We start from the raw sequence: 23,952 nt of genomic DNA on the forward strand, positions 1-23,952 counted from the left end.
GGGATTCTTCAGGACTGGACATGTAGAAATCTGATCACATGTTCTATTAAGTGAGATTGTCATACATTTTTGAACTCGTCTTAATGTGTGTAATCAAAGTAACACGATTAAAGTATGTATGTATGTATTTATTCACACTGCAGTGGGTATATACCCGGTGACAGTGGTAACTAATTACACTCAATAATGACAATAATAAACTTATTAATTAAACATACAATTAATAATAATACTAACAATAATTAATAATAATAATGATAATAATAATAATAACAACAACAACAACAACAGGGAATATACTAAATTAAATGAAACGATCACTTAAATATAATAAATTTCTAAATTATAGACATCAGCTCAAAGAATTTTGAGTGACCACAAGGGTCCTGAATACAATAAACATGTACAATAATGTGATGTGATACATTAAAGAAAAAAGAAAGTTAATTGTTGAAGGCAAATATAAGTTGATTAATTGAAATAGAGATGATGATGTAAATAAATCTAATTCGTATCTTAAAACTAAGATCGAACTAAAACCCACGAGTATGATATGTTCATATCTGCACAAGTACCTTTCAACATTACACTCATTTCGCTGTCAACTCACTCACTGCAATGGAACTACTTCACATTTCACTGATTCTATCCTGATTTCACTAACACTTCAAAAACATTTCACTGTTCAAATACTATGCACTGCCACTATAAACTATAAAGCTTCACTGACAGGAACACGTTTCACTTACACAGCACACTTCACTGACACGACATACTTCTTCACTGATACAACACACTTCACTGACACAACATAATTCTTCACTGATACACAACACTTCAATAACAACATATCATTTACACCCTTTAAATACTGTGTATAATTACCGTCTATTAGTAAGGTCCTTAAGCCTATTTTTAAATACATTTTTGGTTGTTGGTAAAGCCTTTAGTAAGTCTGCAGGTAAAGCATTCCAGTCCCTGATAGTACGATTGAGAAAAGAAAACTTTCCAGTGTCCGTCCTCTGCCTAGTGCTATTTGAAAAATTGACGACGTCACGTGTATCTTGTACCATAATGTAGTTAAATGCACCAAATCTCCACACATGTTACTCCCTCGTTCTAACATAACGCTCAAAAACAAAAATTCCAATGATGAAAAGCTTCACTGACACGACATACTTCTTCTGGAATGCCTATCCAAACAAAGTTGTAACAGGTGCACAAGATAAATGGGACCCTGTATATAAAATGTGTTTAGCAATGTGAACAGAAACATTTTCATAGCGTATATTATACTTATGCTAACATGGACAAATGAGAATTAAATACTAATTCGAATGAGATTTTTTATATTTGGTAGGGAGAGACTGTAAATATTTCTAAGCTGAAAAATTCAGATATGCCACACGCGATATATAAAGTGCATATGAATTGAAGCTTTTACGTTGTACGGAACCCCTCGGTTGTGAGTTGGAATCTCACCTGGGACATACATGTTTCTCTGTTAAGTGATCCCGCGTCTTTGTCATCGTGTCAACCACGTTCTCGGTAATCTCGCCACACGTCCGTCCACTGCGAGAACGACATTATCTGAAAATACAAAAGGCCTGTTTGTAAGAAGGGTAAGATAACAAAGAAGTAATAATATAGATAGGAGATGATGTGTTTAACTTAGCAAATACTCTAGGTAATAAACTAATAAGCATAATAACAAGATACTTTTAATGAAATAGGCCTAAAATGGAAATCCAGACCACAGTCTAGTATATACAGTCACGAAGCTTGAGTTGTGAGGGTGCTAGGAACAATAGACTGTGAAGATACTATTTCGCATTGTCTATAATGAAGCGATAATAGCGATCCTAGTGGTTAGCAACTTTCTATGGATGCATATTTACTACGTATTGAGCTTCGTGACTGTATATACTAGACTGTGTCCAGAAGACATCATCCACTGGACTAGAGAGAAAGAATTCTCTTGCAGTTGAGAACAGGGCAATGAACTTAAGTTTTGATGCAATTAGTTTTAGCCCTTAAATTGGAAGGACTGTAATGCCTCACACTGATATTTCTAAAACCATGACGGACTGCAAAGAAAACAACTAACGCAATGTCCGTATTATATTTGTTGTATAATATTATTTTGTAATTTTGCTTAACTTTATATTTTCCTGCCAATTTATTTTCTGTTATTTTATTAAAATTATAATATAGATGAAAATGTTGTATTCTATAGGATACTTCGTCAATTTAAGAGTTAATTAGTGAGTGCGAAATCTAGGGAATCGTGTACAACCATTTTCAAAATTCTACAAACAATGCCTATGGCTTGTCAGTATATTTTTTTCATTAATAAATCTTCCTCGTATATAATCGTTAAAATTTTGTAACTAATTCAACAGTTCATAGCATAAATACGCGTAAAAATGACTTTCGCACACCATCGGCAAGTCTATCGTGCTATCAAAAAGGAGTGCGTTATATGGCAGTAAAGATTTTAATAGTCTCCCTATGGAAATAAAAAATGAAACTCAAAACATATAATTATTTAGGGCCAAATTAAAGAAGTGCCTAATTTCTCACGCCTTCTATTCTATAGGTGAATTCATGACATTCAACAATGCTTCATGAATATTTCTGTGTTTTAAGTATTGATACTAAAACTTTGTGTCATACTAGAGTCGACGGAAATTCGGAAGGCGGTAGTCTGCTAGCGTTTGCGTCGAGAGAGAGGGAGAGAGAGAGACAGAGAGAGCAAAGCAGCGTACAACATTGTCACATCGTACTTCACGCGCACGTGCAAAACAAATAGCACAAGAGAGAATTTGAATTCTGAAAAGACAGTAATGACCTTAGCCGTTGACTACAGTAAGCATGACACCAAACAAGCCCTCTTTCCTTCATTAACATTCTTTGCACGTTTCTCAATCACACACCACATGCTTCTGCAGTCGTTTCTTGCGCATTGGCAACGTTGCTGCCAGCATCAAGATGGCCGGCAGCGTTCTGCTCGTCAACGTTTTTAAAATAATTATACATCTTAAACACTATTTTCCGCGTCTGCCTGTGCAATATTTGTCTTTTTACAGTCTCTTCTTCCATTTATTTATCTTACACACACGCAGTAAATGTTAGCTTTGTTATTTAATGTATTGAAACACTCACACGTGAACACACGAACTTAGGAAGTACTTGTTATAGACTGATTCCGATTGGTTCTACTGTACAAGCTTGTGACGTCACATACCAGAAATGCTACGGCGCATGTAGCAGCCGAGCGCTTCGGAAATGCCGTCTAGTCTAGTAGATTATATTGTAAAACTCTTCTGTGCATATTTCAACTAGACTTGTGACTATAATTAAGACTTTATAGTACTATTAAGATTTTTTTTTTTCGTTTGACATCTTCCATATTCTACCTGTGAAGTGATGTACGAATATCATGTAATGTAAATAAATACAATACAATACAGTACAATACAATTTAGATTTTTGTCCGTGAAATTTCGTAGAGATCTAAATACAGAGTTCTGGAGATAGGCATTTGTAAGCTGAAAAGTAAACGTACCATGCATGAGATTCTTTACGCGTGGAGTGTGAATGTACTTAAATGTCTTAACAGTCTGCCGTTAATGCTCAGTGACAGTGTCGTGTTGAGAGCATTGACATTTTACTATTTGTGTCGGATAAAAATTCAGATACACGATAGCCCACTTTATCTGACGTGTAGTAGCATTGAAATTATCATAATTTAAATATTGCAGTCGAGATTATAATTGAATCTGGATCTGGGTTATTACGTGAGTACACGTTGAATTATTTATGTTGAAGTAGTGCAACCGATTTATTATTAGCTTCATTTCTATGACTTCTCTGTTGCATAAAATATTGGATTATTTGGATGCAAACCTGCTCTTTTTAACACACACTTAAGCATCGATCTTTTAAAACAATATACAGCGATATCTTTTATTTTTATTTCAATTTTTATTATACCTGAGTTTTTGAATGTATTTCACTCCTACTCCTTCTACTAATGAAGTTCAACCGTCCTCCACACAGATCCAAGACCGCATATACAGTCATAGTAAGTAGCCTTACGGTCATAGTAAACAGTACGTTCCAAAAATATGTTCGCGTTTTCCAGTGACGAAAGAGCTTTCAATATTGAATCATTTTCGCACAGGTACTGTCGTCCATTTGCCTACGTCGTATCCCGGTTTCCCCCACCAGCTTTTATTCGCCAGCTAGTGGCTGGGCTGTCTTAGCTCTTTTCTGAGAACATTAATTTCTGTTAGGAATTGGACGTCTAAGTAATATTTTACAACTGTTGAAAAAATAACTTAAATAAAAGGGCTTCGTTAAGTAATTAACTGTCACGTGATTTCCTCTCTTTCTACGACCCTACGACATAACCACTTGGACGGACAGTAGATAGTATGTCTGAGTAATTTTATCATTTCGGATCGGGCAGAAGTGAAGATTGAATTTACAGTACTTAAGGTACTCTCTTAAAGAGTAAGTACAGAATTATTTCAACATGAGTTACTAGTACGAAGAACGAAAGTGGTAATTGGGATTAGGTACAATAGTCTATAGTGCGATAATATGCACATTTGAACTGAAGCCTGTATCGAAATGAGCGGCCACCATTTTAAAAAAAGTGTATAAATATCCATATTATGATTATTTTTCAATTTAACTTCATTCTCTATATTGTACGTTAATGTGCTGTAGACGTATAATATACACTGCATAATGAATACGTCCACATGGACAGCTCAGTTCGTGAGTAAAAACACTTATTGTTAATACAGTACTGTATTTGATTAAACAAAAACCTAATGAAAAAGATCAAACTCAAAAGCGCAATATTTCCTAGTTTACGTAAATGGATGAACTACTTTTCTTCCCTCCTATACCTAGTAAAGTGGTTTGTTTGTTTATTACATCAGTATCATCGAGCTCCAGTCGTGGAAGGGGGTAGCAAACGGCGTTGATCCAGAGGTATAGGCAAGTTAATGTTAAAAATGTTAGTAAAAATAAAATGATGTCCCTGTAGAACTATATCGTGCAATTTTAGACGCTGCCATGAATAATTTCAATTGTAGGTATTCTCATACTTTTGAATAGCCCTAATTATTCGTTATATAAAAGAAGCTTTTGTATGTGTAAGAATGCTACTTAAAATAGAATTTTCTTAATTTTTATTGACTCACTGAATGAAGTATAAAAGTATTGTGATTCTGTCTCTCTTTGTTTTGCTGCAAAAACGGAAATAGGCTTACACGTTTTTACTGCGATAATGGAGTGACTATTTTGACATGCCTTTTGTCTGTCTAGCCATTTATTTAAAACGATTTGCCCTAAATACTGAACTATTTGATGGACTTCTTGTTTTATTATCCAATGTAATGAACCGTATTTCACCCTGAGGTATATTAGGGTTATAGTTGGCATCAAGATACATATTTTAGACCACACCTGTGGAGTAACGGTTACGCGTCTAGCCGCGAAACCAGGTGGCCCGCGTTCGATTCCCGGTCGGGGAAAGTTACCTGGTTGAGGTTTTTTCCGGGGTTTTCCCTCCACCCAATATGAGCAAATGCTGGGTAACTTTCGGTGTTGGATCCCGGACTCATTTTACCGGCATTATCACCCTCATCTCATTGAGACGCTAAATAACCTTAGCTGTTGATAAAGTGTTGCAAAATAGCCTACTAAAAATATATATTTTATAACCAATAAACATTAGTAAAGTGGCAATACAAAATAGTGGTCACAGTTACAAATTACATGGATTATGTAGAAGTATGTTCATTAGTGAAAGATTGACTCCTATTAAAGATTAATTAGATATTTGAGGAATAATCAATGCCAAAGATATACAAGAATGTCTAACTGTTTCAAAGTACTGTAAATACACATCTTTAAAAAGATAATCAATAGCAGACTGATAAAACAATGTCTGGCTTTCAGTTTCATATTAATGCATAATTCTTGAACAATAAAACAATTACGAGTAGTGATGGGATATTAAAAGCGTTGATTTACGGTTACAAATTACATACATGATTCAGGAACATTTACAATAAATAAACACTAAACTGGAGAATTTGCTACGGTAGCTTTGAACCGTGCCGTTACGGTTACGACCAAATTTAACTAAATACACAATGTCGCCAACATAAGGACACGACGTTGATCTGTGGCGTCGTTAGAAAGAGAATTTTTTTCTACCTCCTTCGTTCTGAAATTACTTAGAGATAGCAGCACTGTTAGCAACTATATATATTTGCGTAAATATTGCTAGTAGATTACGTTTGTGAGATGAGAGGCCGCTATAGGAACAGTTTTGCCCTGGTGCATGCGCGGACCTCTCATGCAGTGGCAGCGTGATCCTTCACTTTATTTTGGTGTGTACATTCCAGATCAAATCAAGAAGATCCCTTCTTGCTCCGGTTACACATCTTGCATATACGAAGGTTAGGTTTGGTTAGTTTAGGTTTTTATTAATCAAGTCCGCGCATACGCAGACAGCCAAGATGATCATGTCGGTCGTGGCCCTTATGATAGTTTTTGTTTCGTAATATTCATAAATAATAATATGATGAAAGCGGTGAATAATTTCATGGCCGCTAAAAGTTTTCTTCGTAAAAGACGAGGTATTTTCTATAGACCACAAATAAAACGGGAACGCGGTCATAATTACGTACTTAACGCTTTGGCGAACATTAACCGGAAATTTACTTTTCTTCATTTTAATGATAGGACTATTCTCTAAAATACACCTCCCCCCCCCTTTATTTCGGTGTGATAATCTCCTTTATGATATTACTATATCTGCATTTTCTTTTGCTGCATTCAAAACACCGCCGCTGTGCTGCACAAACCTTACACTTGACTAATGGAGTGAATTATTTAATAATATAGTCGCGAATTTTACTACCACCATTTTGATTGTCTTTTGTTTGACACGACTCGGTACGGCCCGGTGACGAGTGGCCAGCGAGCAACGTCGACTGCCGACGTTGGTATGCCGTGCGTATTATCCAGTTGTTCCTAAATAAAATATAACACAAATAGTGACTTATAGCTAACGAATTTGATTAATTTTGTTGACATTAAGTTTCAAAAGTTAATAGTCCTAAAATTCTGGGTGTTTATTTAAAAAATAATAAAGGTTTATTGAACATTAGCTACAGCAATGTTCTTGTCAATTATTTTACGTTGAATAACGTGATCGTATTCTTCCAAAATTGTTTGTGTTAGAGTATTGTGTCTTCAATCGAAAATTTTCTAAAAAAAATGTTATGTTTTCAAAAATATTTGCGTCATTCACGATAATAAAATTATTAATATGTAGAGAGTTTCAACTCCAATATAAATTTCATACAGAAATATTAGAATTTAAAAATGCCTGCATGAATTACTTATAAAATAAGTTTGTTTAGTCCTCTATCATAAAATGAAACAAAGGAGAATAAGGGTCACATAAGATAGTTTCATAAAAGAGTCTTGATTATTTTGGGCGATCTTCCAGGTGACTTGGATCTGTAAAAAGCCATCTCTCTCTTTCTCTTGCGTTTTATGGTAGACTATTTCACTCATACTCTCATTCACCAATGGTGTGTAAGAATCTTCAAATCAGAGCTGTGTAAGACAATGCAAAATTATGGCACATAACTGGCACTTTTTAAAAAATCATAAGCAATGAAAAAGCCCATTACAGTCATAACACTCATTGAATTGTAGTGATTTACAAAACAAATATGGCTGTCCGATCGGAAGAAGATAAAGAAAATATATTTACAAGCGCAAAGCCTTCTCAATTTACATTATTTGTTGCTTATTTACGAATGGTTTTACATAATTTCTTGTTATTTATGAATTATCTTCCTGCAGTTGTATTTCAATAGCTTTTTTTTATCGAGTTCATTTGAATGTATTGTTGTTACGTGATATAAATTAAATACTGATTTTCCTGCGTTGTATATTAAGGTAGATCAGTTGTAGCCAAAGACTCAAGATCAATTGAGGACCGTTTTTGCAAAACTTGCTAACTTGAAAAAATTAAATTTTACAGGAGAGACAAAAAACTGAATGGAGACAAGTAGGTTATAGGTGCAACCATCAAACTTTGACACACTACAATGAAGAGAAATAATTCAATTTTACTAAGATAACTTTAACATCGTGTAGAGGCCTGCTTTATGTTAACGAATCCACCAAAATCTCAATTTTACAAATTTTACAGTTAGCAAGTTTTGCAAAAACGGTCCTCAATTGCACTTCACATCTAGACCTAACTACCTAATATTGTGATTAAATAGAACAGCTTTCGGCAATGCCATATGAACTTCTGAACAACGAAAAAATAGTGAGCTAGGTTATTAAACATGTTTACATCTGGTGGCGTCTGACATCACAGAGACACGAACAAACTCGAATCATGTAAGGTCGGCGACGATAAGTTGCATTGAAAACAAAATGAACGTAAAGGAAGCGCGTGAGTTTGTTACTGCACTTAATTTATTGTTTTAAACATTATTTAGGCTATATGTCTTGCTTATTACTGTTGTTATATATTATTATAGACCCTATTTGTGAAATAGTCTAAACAAATACCACTGCACTGCTCCTAAATTTATCGCCGAATGAACAGCACTCGTGGTATTGCCTATGATTATTTATTTATAAACAAGTCGCCTATTATATATAGTGATACAATAATTATTTGTAAAGGAAATTAGATGCTACTGAAACCATAACTTCCATATGCAAATCTGGCTTTCAGGTAGAAGTTCCCTGTGAAGAGGGCTTGAATAATTTCAAGGGAAGAATTGTTCCGGGGCCGGGTACCGATCCCGGGACCCTTCGCTTAGCGCACGAATGCTCTACCGACTGAGCTACCCCAGAAACTATACACAACACCGTCACAATTCTTCCCTTTTTATCCACACAACTCAACTGAGCTGACAAGACGCCAGAACCCAACTTTGAGTGCACACAATTTTTCCCTTGAAATTATTCACAACTTCCATAGTTCAACATCGACAAAACTCGAACAACCATATAGCAAAAATAAATGCTCTAAGTCCAACCAAATTAATTCTGAAATACTTGTCAAAAGGAACAAGAAATTTAAGAATACCCCTCCTCCCAAGGGATTGAAGGAAGTATATACGAGTAATAAAATTTTGTAATATAACAGCTCCACAGACTTGTCAATCGACAGGGTAAAGGTATAATCATAAAAAAGGATTGTAAAATAATGAATACTTACAGTTTGACTAAATACGAGATGGTTCTAATTACATTTTTACTTATTAGGCTGACCAGACGTCGTCGATTTCCGTGGACAGTCTCCGTTTTTGTCCTCAGAAATTAATTTTGTTCCCAGAAGTTTTGATTTTGTTTCAATGAGATTTTACACGTAAATATTTAAGTATCGCGATGAAACTGCTACGATTCATGCACGTTTCTGAACGGTTCTCAGTATGAGACACAGTAGGCGATAAGAAGAACATACCATCTTTGTCTTCATTCGCGTTCTGCGGAAGCGTTAGAACTGCCGCAGCATCCATTTTTAAGTATTTCAAAAAATAAGAAATTTTGTGACATACCAACAGGTGAAAATTGGTGTGATGTTTTTCAACATCTATTCCATTTGAAAATCCTCTCTAAATAGTGTCATTAATCATGTGTCTTTCAGTCAGTAATTCAACAGTTGAAAGACTTTTCTCCACAATGAACTCAGTCTGGACTGATGAAAAATCAAGAATGAAAATTGAAACAGTTTTGTTATAAGTGAAGAACTTAGTGTGGAGCTGTATGGGAATGAACAGATCCTTAAAAAGATATATTCTTCAGACCAGTACTTGTAAAATGTGTGTATTAGAGTTCAGTGTATACAATATTATGTGAAAGACTTCCATGCATGCGTCAGTAGCTACTGAAATTGAATTCTTAGTGGCCATAATTATGTATAAGAGTTGTGTGTTTATTCATTTAATAAAGTTAAGATACTGTACAAATTTAGTGTGCAAAGTTCTATAATTATATCTACTGTTACATGTATTGTCTGCAACATTTCAACGGATAATGATTAGAGAAGTGCTTGTGGTTTTTCTTGAAATTGCCGATGTCCCCTGCTGGACCATAAAAAACCTGGTCAGCCTAAAAGTACCAAATTTCTTATAAGGAAAATAATATTACAGCAAACTGTTGACTTTGTCCCTTGATCCCTTGCAAAAGCAGAAGGTTAGGACTCCTGACCTTGGACTATCCTGTAGACTGCCGTGTAGACGTAGCGTGATGGAAGACACTTCACTGTTCCGCGACAGAAAATTTGAGAAAATAGCCACCGTACAGCAGGAGAATTTTTGGAGTTTTCAAAAGTGAACTGGTAGACACAGTGCAGCATGAATTTTCGTCGACGTTACGAAATACTTGTAGATTCACTGTGTACTGAGAATATCCTTCGGTGATATCAGCAATTCAAGGAACAGAGATCTGCGTAAAGGCAACAGCACAGGACGGCTGCATGCATCTGAGTATAACGTGCAGCTAATCAGAGCATCCAACGTAGTCCGATGAAGTCAACCAACCGCACTAATCGAGAACTGGAAATTCTTCAGATGACTGCTTGGCGTGTTTTGAGTTGGCGCTTGATTATTAAGCCCCACAGATTGCAACTCTTTCAGGCTCTAAGGCAGCGACGACCAAAACTCGATCTGCAGTGGTTACATGCGACAGACAGATTATGAAGTAAGGAGACGGAGGAAAGGTACTTGGCATGAAAACTACAACCAGTGGTGGTTCTGTACTAACATCTTGATCAATCCCGCGGATAAAAATCTCGAGCTTTGCTGTATCAGTAATGTCACTGCTGTCATCAAGAGCCAGTGAATAATATACGATTTTTCTTGCTTCTTTTTTTAACCTTCCTCTTGAATATAATTAGGAATTTTCTAAATTCTTCTCTAGATACTTGGTCGAGAAATTCGTAGTTTTTCAAAATTAAAAACTTCTTATGTACAAGTTATTTAAGCTGTTTTAATCATTACTCTTTTGTGAAATTTTGTTCTATTAAAAGGCTTTAGAGCATGAGATATTTCAAACCTCATTAGGTAGCTGACTTCCTTACATTTATTTATGTTATCTTTCTCCTCCTGGCTATGATTTAATACATGTCAATTCCTGGCGTTTAACAATTCGTTAGCATATAATATTGAATCAGTTTTTCTACAGTATTATTATTAAATGAATAATTAATAAATAGTTATCATCTAAAGATTAAAATTGAGATAAAACCTGATAATTTTATCCTGCTAAGGAGAAGATCTAAAAATATCAATATTCATGCACGTACAGAAGAATTATAGAAACACATACTTAGGGGTCAGTAATAATAATAATAATAATAATAATAATAATAATAATAATAATAATTATATATATATATATATATATATATATATATATATATCCGGCTTCACAACGAGAAGGGTCGCTCTCCGGACCCTAGTTGCCATCTTCTTTGTCCTCCCAATCTCCGTCTTGTAACTCTCTCTGTGACATAGCATTTTTAACTCCTTTAATCCATGTATCTCGCGGTCGCCCTCTTCTTCTTCTTCTTCTTCTTCTTCTTCTTCTCCTTCTCCCATTTGGAACCCATTTCAAGATAGTTTTCGGCAAGTCTTTCGTTTTCCATCCGCTGAACATGTCCGTACCAAATTAATTCTCATAATAATAATAATGCATTATTCAGCGTGGCAATTAATGTTTCTATATACTCCTAATTCAACCGCTGAGCATAGTAAACATATTACATTTTGTCGGACAGAACAACAAAAAGTTCTCCTTCTCATTCGTTACGAAACCACCTCTTACTGCTTATAGAGAGAGAGAGTTTGTAGAGCGACATGATACCGCCACTGCTTGCCTTCAGTACGTGAATGAAAGACACAGCAGTGTACAGGATACTCGTCGTACCCATTTGAATGTCTGTGGTTGCACGATGTAATCACGATACCCGCTTTGGTCACCGCTGCTCTAAGGCCAAGAGACAAATTACGAGTGAAGTGACGGAACTTTTGCAGTCTCATGTAAAAGAGCATCGAGAACTATGATTTTGCTTCCCGTCTGGTGTTCAGTGACGAAGCATCTTCCATTTAAGTGGCAAGGTGAGCCGTCACAACCTTCGGATATGAGTTAGGGAAAACCCACATTCACCAATCGAGCACGAGTGCATCTTCTGTGTCATTTCCTCGCTTTATGGCCTTTTCTTTTTATGGAAAATACAGTGACTGGTCACTCCTATCTAGATATGCTGCAGAACTGGCTATTTCCTTAAAGGAACAAAGATTCCGGCGACATTTTCGAACACTGGTGGCGTCGCCTCATTGGCCTTTGGATGTTTGCCACTTCCTCAACGAATACTCCCTCGTCAATGAACCTCATGACTTGGTTCTCTACAGCTGACTCTACGGCTCTTAAGTTGTTAGGCTTCTTCTTTTGGACGCTGTGTACAGTCCACCGTTGACCATATCTCTAGATGAGCTCAAAAATCGCAATGTTACTGCTGTGGAGACAGTGACAACGGATATGCTTCAGCAAGTTTGGGAGAATTTTTATAATCATGTCGACGTTGCTCGTGTAACTATGGGAAGTCACTTTAAGCACATGTAAGGTGTAGGACAAAACTCGGAAAGTTTTTCTTTTGGTTGATGTAGGTCTATTATTAATCACTGTGTATTTGTAAACTTCAATGAGTGTTTATTCAACTGTTCGAAGACAGGTCTGAACCTCGTAAGTGATACCAACATGACACCAATTATGAGGCAACTAGGCCAGGAGCTAATGGGGTAGGGTGGGTAGTTACTTTCCCCCTCCATTGCCTACATCGCCGATTAGCTACATATTACACTAATCAGACATCAGATGTATACAAACAATTGTTCTTCCTCTGACACACATCTTCAAGTGAGATGTAATACCTGATAATAGATGTACGTATCAGCCAGAACCTCAATCAGAGGTAACTTCAATGATTTAGTAGGTTAATTTGGAATCGGAAGAATTATTTTGAATAACCTTGTATTTTCTCATCATACATCGTGCAATGAGAAGGCAAACATTAATTTTTTCAGATCTAAATCAAGAATTTGAAAGAGTATTGAAGTTTGTGGACACAATACTTAATGTTATGTTTTATTTAACGACGCTCGCAACTGCAGAGGTTATATCAGCGTCGCCGGATGTGCCGGAATTTTGTCCCGCAGGAATTCTTTTATATGCCAGTAAATCTACTGACATGAGCCTGTCGCATTTAAGCACACTTAAATGCCATCGACCTGGCCCGGGATCGAACCCGCAACCTTGGGCATAGAAGGCCAGCGCTATACCAACTCGCCAACCAGGTCGACTAATACTTAAGTAAAAGAGTATGAAATCACTAGGCTTTGTATTAAAATTTCAAAATTGATTTTTTAAAATAAAATAACACTGAATAACCTGAGTTGTAAGGTCACGACGATTGTGGCAATCTGATAAATAATTATTGACGACTGCTGGGAAAGGTATAGACATTCAAAATGCTTAATTTGTTTTGTTACCTCTGAAGTTTAATTTCATTATCTGAATTCCATATATTTATACAGGATGAACCGTAAGTAATGTCATTAATTTCAGGGGGCTATTCTTTCAGATATTTCAAACAAAGAAGTTTAATACAATTTTGCTTGTTTTTGCTTCCATTACGAGATAAAGTTGTTTTATATTAAACATTTCATAGGCCTAGTGTATTTCAGGAAAGTCATTGATTTAATTGCCAATATACTCAGTCAATTTAAGAGAGCAGTGTATTATGATAATAAATAAATAAAAGAATTTTAGTTTTGTCCTTTAAATGTGCATAAATTTGATTCGTACAAATGTAATATTTTGAAATTCCTTTTCAGAACGAAAAGTTAATTTATTCGGATCAAATTTCTGCATATCTAAAGGACAAAACTAAAATTATTTCAATTATTTACCATAATACATTGCTCTCTTAAACTGATTGAGCTTATTGGGAATTAAATCAATGGCTTTCTAAAACACGCTATGAAATGTTCCATATAAAACACTTTTTTTATCTCTCGAAAAGGAAGCAGAAACGAGCAAAATGTATTAAACTTTTTCTTTGAAATATCGCTGACTAAATGTTACAAGGGTGTATGTAGTAATATTTCTGATATAGACACAGAACCTTGTAATATTGAGCCAGCGATATCTCAAAGAATAACCTCCTGAAATTAATGACATTACTTATGTTTCACCCTATATATAATGCATGATTTACAGCATGCATTTTGTCAAGACTCTCGCGATGCGCAGTAGGGAAACAACGTTTCTGTGGAGGGGGTAGGAATAGAAGGGAAGGTCGGGCGTGTGTCTACCGAGTTCAAGGCAAAAGCTAACCCATTCCCCTATAATTTGTTAGTAGACTCATCCGATCTCGTGCGCAGCTTTGTAGGAAGAGGGGGGGAGTGTCTGGACATAATGCATGAGCTGTACCACTGAAATTATTGCTTTTCATTTTATATTTTGATTTTTCTTTTACTAAACTTCACGAGCCACTGTCACTGGTGGTATGCAAAAAAAAGTCTCAAATTAATTTTTTAATAGTTACATTAACGTTGTTGAGAGATTATTTTGTAAGAAATAAAGTTTCAAGATATTAGTATACAAGGACATAAGGTTAATCGTTGTGCTAAATAAATGAAGTTCTTGTGATATTTTCTTTGCGAGTGTTTCAGAAATATTTATCTAGTGTAGGCCTACAGTAAACATTTCAATTACTGTATTAATGACTGTGTCCGCCGCTAAGGCTCAGTGTGTAGAGCGTGCGCTATATAATCAAGCGGTCCGTGGGTCGATTCCCGGCGTGGGTTAATATTATCTACATTTCATGGGACTGGTTGTTTGTCTCTTGTCTTATGCTTGCCCTATTATGTCTCTGTCACGGCCTTGCAGCGTGCTGGCCACACTGTCAAGGAGACCCAATATGTGAGATCGTCTGAAGCTGATTGAAAAAATGCCAAAACTTCTAATTATGGTGATGATGTAGCATTTCAAGAAGTACTAGTGAATGAAATACTAACATTGACGGAGTATTTAAAGAAAACGCGATGCATGCGTTAAACGTCTTTATTCGAATTAAAGGAGGGCCTAATGAAATACAGTGTGTACTTTCTTTAACTCTGTAGTGTATTTTATTTCATATTCATATAAATATGTAACACATATACTTAGTATTTATATTACTGTTGTGTAGAAAACTTCACGAATAAATAAATAAATAAATAAATAAATAAATAAATAAATAAATAAATAGATAAATAGATAAATAAATAAATAAATACATAAATATTTATTTTAGTAGGTTATTTTACGACGCTTTATCAAGATCTTAGGTTATTTAGCGTCTGAATGAGATGAAGGTGATAATGCCGGTGAAATGAGTCCGGGGTCCAGCACCTAAAGTTACCCAGCATTTGCTCATATTGGGTTGAGGGAAAACCCCGGAAAAAACCTCAGCCAGGTAACTTGCCCCGACCGAGAATCGAACCCGGGCCACCTGGTTTCGCGGCCAGACGCGCTAGTCGTTACTCCACTGGTGTGGACACAAATAAATAAATAAATAAATAAATATTTATTTATTTGCTTCTTTGCTTGTTTATTTATTTATTTATTTATTTATTTAAAGTACAAACAATACTCTTCGTCCGGGTTGTTACGTTACAGGGTCATTATAAAGAGGGAAATCACGTGACAGTTACTTAGAAGGGTCATTTTCTTTAAATTATTTTCAAAAGTTGTATAATATTACGCGGAAGTTCTATTACTTACTTACAGATGGTTTTTAGAGAACCCGGAGGTTTATTGCCGCCCTCACATAAGCCCGCCATCGGTTCCTATCCTGAGAAAGATTAATCCAGTCTTTACAATCATATTCTACCTCTCTCAAATCCATTTTTATATTGTCCTCCCATCTACGTCTCGGCTTCCGAAAAGGTATTTTTCCCTTCGGCCTCCAAACTAACACTCTATATGCATTTCTGGATTCACTCATACGTGCAACATGCCCTGCCCACTCAAACGTCTGGATTTAATATTCCTAATTGTCAGGTAAAGAATGCAATATGTGCATTTCTGCGTTGTGTCACTTTTTCCATTCTTCTGTAACGTCATCCCTCTTAGACCCAAATATTTTCCTGTTTTATAAATTCTAACTTTCAGCTTTTTTAAGAGCTGACTGGATGACAAAAGCTTCTCAATCGAATAATAACAGGTATTTCCCATATTTATTCTGCGTTTAATTTCCTCCCGAGTGTTATTTATATTTGTTACTCTTTCTCCAAGATATTTGAATTTTTCTACCTTTTCAAAGCATAAATTTCTCATTTTTATATTTGCATTTCGTACTGTGTTCTGGTCACGAGACATAATCATGTACGTTGTCTTTTTGGGATTTACTTCCAGACTTATCTCTATACTTGCTTCAAGTAAAATTCCCGTGTTTTACCTAATAGTTTGTGGATTTTCTCCTAATATATTCACGTCATCCTCATAAACAAGCAGCTGACGTAACTCGTTCAATTCCAAATCCTGTCTGTTTTCCTGGGAAATTTTGATATTATCTCTAATGTTTTCCCCACACGCAATTAACATCTAACTCCTTCTTAACTTCGTCGGAACTTCCTAAAACGGGAAGCCTATTTGAAATTTCGACCTGATAATGTTGCTTAGTTTTCTCGTCTTTTAATTTCTGAATATTGAATCTCCTAACATTAACATATTACTCTACTCGCTTGGCTACTCATAGTTTTTTCTTAAGTCTCTAATTACCAAATAGTGGTCAAAATTACAGTCTGCCCCTCTTCGTAGTTCGAATGTTTACTATACTAGTATGCCTTCTGTTATCTATCAAGACGTGATCTATTTGGTTGTATGTCATTCCATCTGGAGAAGTGCAAGTATATTTATGTATATAAAAGTCCAATTCCGAACAGCAAATGTTTTCAGAAAATACCTAAAATTGGCCAGCACTAGACTTAATATAGGGGTCAGCAGAAATGGGTGGGGAAAAGTGGGTTGCGATATAACCAGTCGGACGGACAGTAGAATCAGGTAGCCAGCTATGAAGCCGTTAGTCCTGGTATCTTGCAGTTCATTTAATCCCCTGATTGAATGAATGAATGAATGAATGAATTAATTAATTAATTAATTAATTAAAGAGGAAATTGGAGGAGAAGCGTTTAAAAGTGCTCGATAGCTCGTCCTTTCAAGGGAAATTGGAGCTGAAAAGAAGAATCTATGATACTTCAGGCCTGTTGGCCACTTGTTTCATTCCTATTTTGGCCGTTTCGTTTGAAGGAACGAGGAGGGAAGGATATCGAAAGCCCGACAGAACAGCATCAGGGAGAATTGCAGAAGTTGTTAAATGCCTGGGCAGAGCGAGTGGAGAGAGGGGGAGGGCACCGCAGTCCTCTCAAGAGAAGGGCTCCGAGTCCTTGCACTGTACGAGAGTCACTTGAGTAAGCTCGCCCTGAAACCGGCTTATTCAAGGCGACATGTGAAAACCAAGGCTTTAAGGCTTTAATTTGAAAAATGCCGAAATTTGTTTTGGGGAAGATGTAGTAGGTCTGTGGCCAGTTTCTTTTAGGACTCATTTCAACATTTGTCTTACTTATCAAAGCCAAGGAGAACCACAGGCAGATGAGTTGTCTCAATTTAGGAGACTGGCCAGTTGACTGTGAGATGATTTTAATCGCGTTGAAATGTCTGTTTCCATGGAACTACGAGTGACGTCAGAGTGAAATTTTCATATGAAAACATTACAATTTTTTTTCTTTCGTACCTTGAACATAGACATTTCACGTGAAGAACTGGAAAAAAAAAGTGATGAATACCTTATTTTTGTCATTAAGCTTTAGCGCTTTTGCAACTACAATGTTGGTTAAATAGTTTTTTTAATTCATTTCAATTATTTCCCTTAAGTCGTAGCAAAACATGGGTTTATTAGTGAATGTGAATGTACGTAGCTATAAAGTTCAGGTCAGTCCGTATTGCTTTTATTGCTTTCTGGATTATTTCTCTCAACTAAAATCTCCAAAACTATTAGTCTGTTATTGCTATCGTTTCGTTGCTTTATTTAAAATTAATTACTTCAAATAATTATGTTTAATGATTATTATTAAGGGACTGAGTGGGCTAGCGGCGTGGTAGAGGGCTGGCCTTGCATTCGGGAGGTCCGGGGTTCGATCTCAGGGGCCGGCAATCCAACTGAGGTTTTTCATGGTTTCCTCAGTTATTTCCAGGCAAATGCCGGGATTGTACCTCTTGAAAGTCCGGCCATGGACGGCGATCCTTCCCTTAATCCTTTCATATGTGTGAGTGAATGCTGTGTAATGTCTTAAATGTTTGTGTTGTATCGGAGGTGGCCCTGGCATTGAGCTAATCCCTCATCCGGGGAGGCCCTCCATGTCCTTGTGTGGTCAAAAAAGTATGTATGTGATCCATAGATTAATTTCTCTCCCGACAGGTCGCGGCCCTGTAAGGCCCGGGTGGCGTGGGTCGTGTAAAATGAACCTAAAAGGGAGAGATTAAACTAAGGGAAAGAAGAAGAAGAAGATTATTATTAAGGACATTATTTAATTTCAACAACAAAATTCATTACTACATAATCTAAACGACTGTTCTAATTGTCTGAATTCTAGTTATCAGTGAAATATATATATATATATAAGTGTAATAAATTGTTAATAACCTGACATACGAATTAGGAACATTAAATCCAGACGTTTGAGATGGACAGGGCATGTAGCACGTATGGGCGAATCCAGAAATGCATATAGAGTGTTAGCTGGAAAGCCGGAGGGAAAAAGACCTTTGGGGAGGCCGAGACGTAGATGAGAGGATAATATTAAAATGGATTTGAGGGAAGTGGGATATGATAATAGAGACTGGATTAATCTTGCACAGGATAGGGACCAATGGCTGGCTTATGTGAGGGCGGCAATGAACCTCCGGGTTCCTTGAAAGCTATTTATAAGTAAGTAAGTTATAAGTAGTTACTTTATTAATTACAACTGAACCAGAGAAAATGCCAACATCCGTTGACTTGTTTGCGACACGATGCTAGACAGAGCCACATTTTTAAGTAATCTCAAAGAATGCTTATGCAACGAAAGAGCCGCGTTCACAGTTATTCAAGTAGGTGATTCGACTCATCAAATCATGTCACCCACTTCGACTCGAGGCACTGAATAAGTCCACCATGCAGTAGGCAACGACCTATTGCATCACTCAACGCACGGTCAGTGACTTTAGAGGAAAGTTTACATATTAATTAATACACGGATCACAATCATACAGAACAGAAGAACAGAATCTCAATGAATATAGCGACAGGGTAGAAAGGCGCTGGTTCGACTTCGGTCAAAGTAAGGGGATTATTACAGGAATCATCAGAAAAGGAAAAAAAAAAAAAACCGTAGGACGAAAGCGTGATACTAAAGAATCACTCGTTTTTTGTCAAGCGTGGAAATTCTACTTTCGTGGCTCCGAACACCTTCATATTATATGAGTAACTTCTACTATTACTACTATGGTGCCCACACCTGTGGAGTAACGGTTAGCAAGTCTGGCCGTGAAAGCAGGTGGCCCGGGTTCGATTCCCGGTCGGGGCAAGTTACCTGGTTGAGGTTTTTTTCCGAGCAAATGCTGGGTGACTTTCGGTGTTGAACCCCGGGCTCATTTCACCGGCATTATCACCTTCATCTCATTCAGACACTAAATAACCTAAGATGTTGATAAAGCGTCGTAAAATAACCTACTAAAAAAACTACTATGGCGCTACAGTCCGATTCAGCCCTTGTCCTCCTGAATCTAGCCTCTTCAAATCTGTCTGTGCAACGTCTTCATTTTTCAATTCCTCTACATCTACAGACTTTAATATGATTATATTTCATCTCACTTGGTGGTTGTAGTGACAATAATAATCATAATCATTATCGCAGCATCTTTTTAATCATTGTAGCACCCCCTTAGTCATGTCGTACTTTGATAATAATCATAAAACCTTCATAATTATCGCAATGTCTTCATAATCATTGCTGTATCTTCACATCATTGTAACAACCCCGTAATAATCGTAACACCTCCATAATGATCGTAGCATCTTCACATTGGTCTTAGTATCTGCATTATGTCTCGATATTCAGTTTTAGGCCTATTGTTTTCCCGATAAGTTACTAAGTGTAATTTTTATTGTAATTTTTATTTACACTTGTGCTTTTTTACAGTCCAATAACTTATCAAGTATTTAAAAAATCACATTAAAATAACGAACGTTTCACCGTTTCATGGCATCTTCAGATCGTAATATAAGATAAATCTTAGAATACACAATCAAAATACATTTTTTTTAAATATATCAGTTACAAATGAATTACATTATTACCACATTACCAACCTCTATTTATGTACACCATGGCTCATTTAATTAAAGAGTTGAATATACATATTTAACTTTATCATAAAACAGTAATGTATTCTATAATGTTAGCACTTATGCACATTAGTAGGTAAATTTTATTAAATATTATTATCAGTTGTATTAACTATATTTGTATATTGAGGTATTCATATTTTTAATGCTCTTAGCATATTTATAATGGTCATAGCATCTTCATAATGGTCGTAACACCTCTATAATGGTCGTAGCATCTCGACAATGAGCGTAGAATCACGGCAATGGTTATAGCATCTTCATAATGGTCGTAACTTCTCGATAAAATGGTCGTAACATCTCGACAATGACCGTAGAATCTCGATAATGGCCATAGCATCTACATAATGGTTGTAGCATCTCGATAAAATGGTCATAACATCTCGACAATGGTCATAGTATCTTCATAATGGTGGTAGCATCTTGGTAATAGTTTAACTTCTCCATAATGATCGTAGCATCTCGATATTTGTCATAGCATCTTCATAATGGTAGGAGCATTATGATAATTGTCGTAGAATCTTTATAATGGTCGTAGCATTGTCGTAGAATCTTCATAATGGTCGTAGCATCTCTATAATTACTGTAGAATTCTTATAATGGTCGTAGCATCTCGACAATGGTCATCGTATCTTGATCATAGTCGTAGCATCTTCATAATGGTCGTAGCATTTCGATAATTGACGTAGAATCTTCATAATGGTCGTAGCTTCTTCGTAATGGTCGTAGCGTCTCTGTAATGGTAGTAGCATCTCGATAAATATCATAGAATCTTCATAATGGTCGTAGTATCTCTATAATGGTCGTAGCATCTTCGTAATGGTCGTAGCATCTATATAATGGTCGTAGCATCTTCATAATGGTTGTAGGATCTCTATAATGGTAGTAGCATCTCGATAATTATCGTAGAATCTTCATAATGGTCATAGCATCTCTATAATGGTCGTAGCATCTCTATAATAGTCGTAGCATCTCTATAATGGTCGTAGCATTTCTATAATGGTCGTAGCATCTTCGTAATGGTCGTAGCATCTTCATTAGGGTAGTAGCATCTCGATAATTAGAATCTTCATAATGGTCGTACCATCTCTATAATGGTAGTAGCATCTCGATAGTTGTCGTAGAATCTTCATAATGGTCATAGCATCTCTATAATGGTCGTAGAATCTTCATAATGGTCGTAGCATCTTCTTAATAGTCATATCATCTCTATAATGGTCGTAGCATCTCTATAATAGTCGTAGAATCTTCATAATAGTCATAGCATCTCTATAATGGTCGTGGCATCTCGATAATTATCGTAGAATCTTCATAATGGTCGTAGCATCTCTATAATGGTAGTTGCATCTTGACAAAAGTCATAGGGATTTTCATAATGGTAAAAGCATCTCCAGAATAGTCGTAACTTCTCCATAATGGTCGTAGCATCTTCATAATGGTAGTAGCATCTCTATATCTTCATAATGGTAAAAGTATCTCCAGAATAGTCTAACTTCTCCATAATGGTCGGTGCATCTTCATAATGGTAGTAGCATCTCTATATCTTCATAATGGTAAAAGTATCTCCAGAATAGTCGTAACTTATCCATAATGGTCGGTGCATCTTCATAATGGTAGTAGCATCTCTATATCTTCATAATGGTAAAAGTATCTCCAGAATAGTCGTAACTTATCCATAATGGTCGTAGCATCTTCATAATGGTAGTAGCATCTCTATATCTTCATAATGGTAAAAGTATCTCCAGAATAGTCGTAACTTCTCCATAATGGTCGTAGCATCTTCATAATGGTAGTAGCATCTCTATATCTTCATAATGGTAAAAGTATCTCCAGAATAGTCGTAACTTATCCATAATGGTCGTAGCATCTTCATAATGGTAGTAGCATCTCTATATCTTCATAATGGTAAAAGCATCTCCAGAATAGTCGTAACTTCTCCATAATGGTCGTAGCATCTTCATAATGGTAGTAGCATCTCTATATCTTCATAATGGTAAAAGTATCTCCAGAATAGTCGTAACTTCTCCATAATGGTCGTAGCATCTTCATAATGGTAGTAGCATCTCTATATCTTCATAATGGTAAAAGCATCTCCAGAATAGTCGTAACTTCTCCATAATGGTCGTAGCATCTTCATAATGGCCGTAGCATCTCTGTAATTGTTGTAGGATCTGCATAATGGTAGTAACTTCTTCAAAATAGCTAAATTTCTTAATAATCGCTGTAGTATCTTCATAATACCCGTGACTTCTTCATAATTGTCGTTGCACAATCACAATCTTCGTAGCGTGTTCATCGCAACATTACAAGTGTAATCGTCATGTTTATTATTAAGGATTGAACATATTGGTCCGTTCGTCTTCAATCTTCTGAGGTATTAATCAACGTTATACATTTATAAATAGTGGCAATCCTGAACAATATGGTCAGCAGAGCGCAAGGTTATCACTTGAATACAACATAGGACAAAATAATATACTAATGAAGGATGCACGGATGATTTCCATGGAAACTTCTTATTATGAGGTCATTATAGTGTAAACAAATACAGTTGAACAGAAGATACTGTTACGTCTAGTGATTTAAATTTAAATTATGGTTTATTTAACGAAGCGCGCAACTGCAGAGGTTATATTAGCGTCGCCGGTGTGCGGGAATTTCGTCCCGCAGGAGTTCTTTTACATGCCAGTAAATCTAGACATGAGCCTGTCGCATTTAAACACACTTAAATGCCATCGACCTCGGCCGGGATCGAACCCGCAACCTCGAGCATAGGAGGCCAGTGCTATACTAATTGCGCTACCGAGGGCGACACATCTAGTGATGAAAGATGTATTATGGACATTATAATTAATTCACAGTAAAAGTCATTGTATATAATGTATATGGACAAAATTTCTTGTAGACATATTTGTTTGTGGATTAAATGGACGTTATGTTCAGTGGACAAAACGGTTGTGGACTTTACGTGATTATGGACATTTTTTCTTTGGACTTGATGAAAAATGGACGTAACTGTAGTGGACCAATCATCCTGGAGCCTAAAGAAGTATTTTATAGAGTACAGATAAATGTGCAGTTTGGAGCCATCGTCTACTATATTAATTATTGTAGCTGAAAGGGCTATCACATAACTAACTGATGGATATAATTTATTCGAATTGTATAATTTTCAGAAATTCATAAAAGTCTTCTGTAAATAAAGATTAAACCTGAAATCATTCTCAAGAAGTGTGAGATAATACATACCAGTAGGACTGACAACCCTTGGCTTTACCAGGGCCGGATCCTTGCACTTAAGATTGCTTTGACCCATTTATGGCTCTATTTTACAGTAGGTTCGTTCCAACAAGCGATTCATGGATCAGTTCATGTACGGTTCCTTTATCATC

The 23,952-nt window shown here is 36.1% G+C and overlaps 1 long non-coding RNA gene across 1 annotated transcript in view; it reads right to left on the reverse strand.

Moving 5' to 3' along the window:
• Nucleotides 1–332: 332 nt before the first annotated feature.
• The window catches only part of LOC138702198 (uncharacterized), a 100,163-nt gene continuing 76,543 nt past the window's right edge, over nucleotides 333–23,952 (reverse strand). Inside the window, exon 4 of the long non-coding RNA XR_011332798.1 lies at nucleotides 333–1,590. This is a non-coding gene — a long non-coding RNA (uncharacterized lncRNA). The remainder of the gene's footprint in view (nucleotides 1,591–23,952) is intronic.

This window comes from Periplaneta americana, chromosome 6 (genome assembly GCF_040183065.1).
Source record: "Periplaneta americana isolate PAMFEO1 chromosome 6, P.americana_PAMFEO1_priV1, whole genome shotgun sequence".
Classification (NCBI taxonomy): Eukaryota; Metazoa; Arthropoda; class Insecta; order Blattodea; family Blattidae; genus Periplaneta; species Periplaneta americana.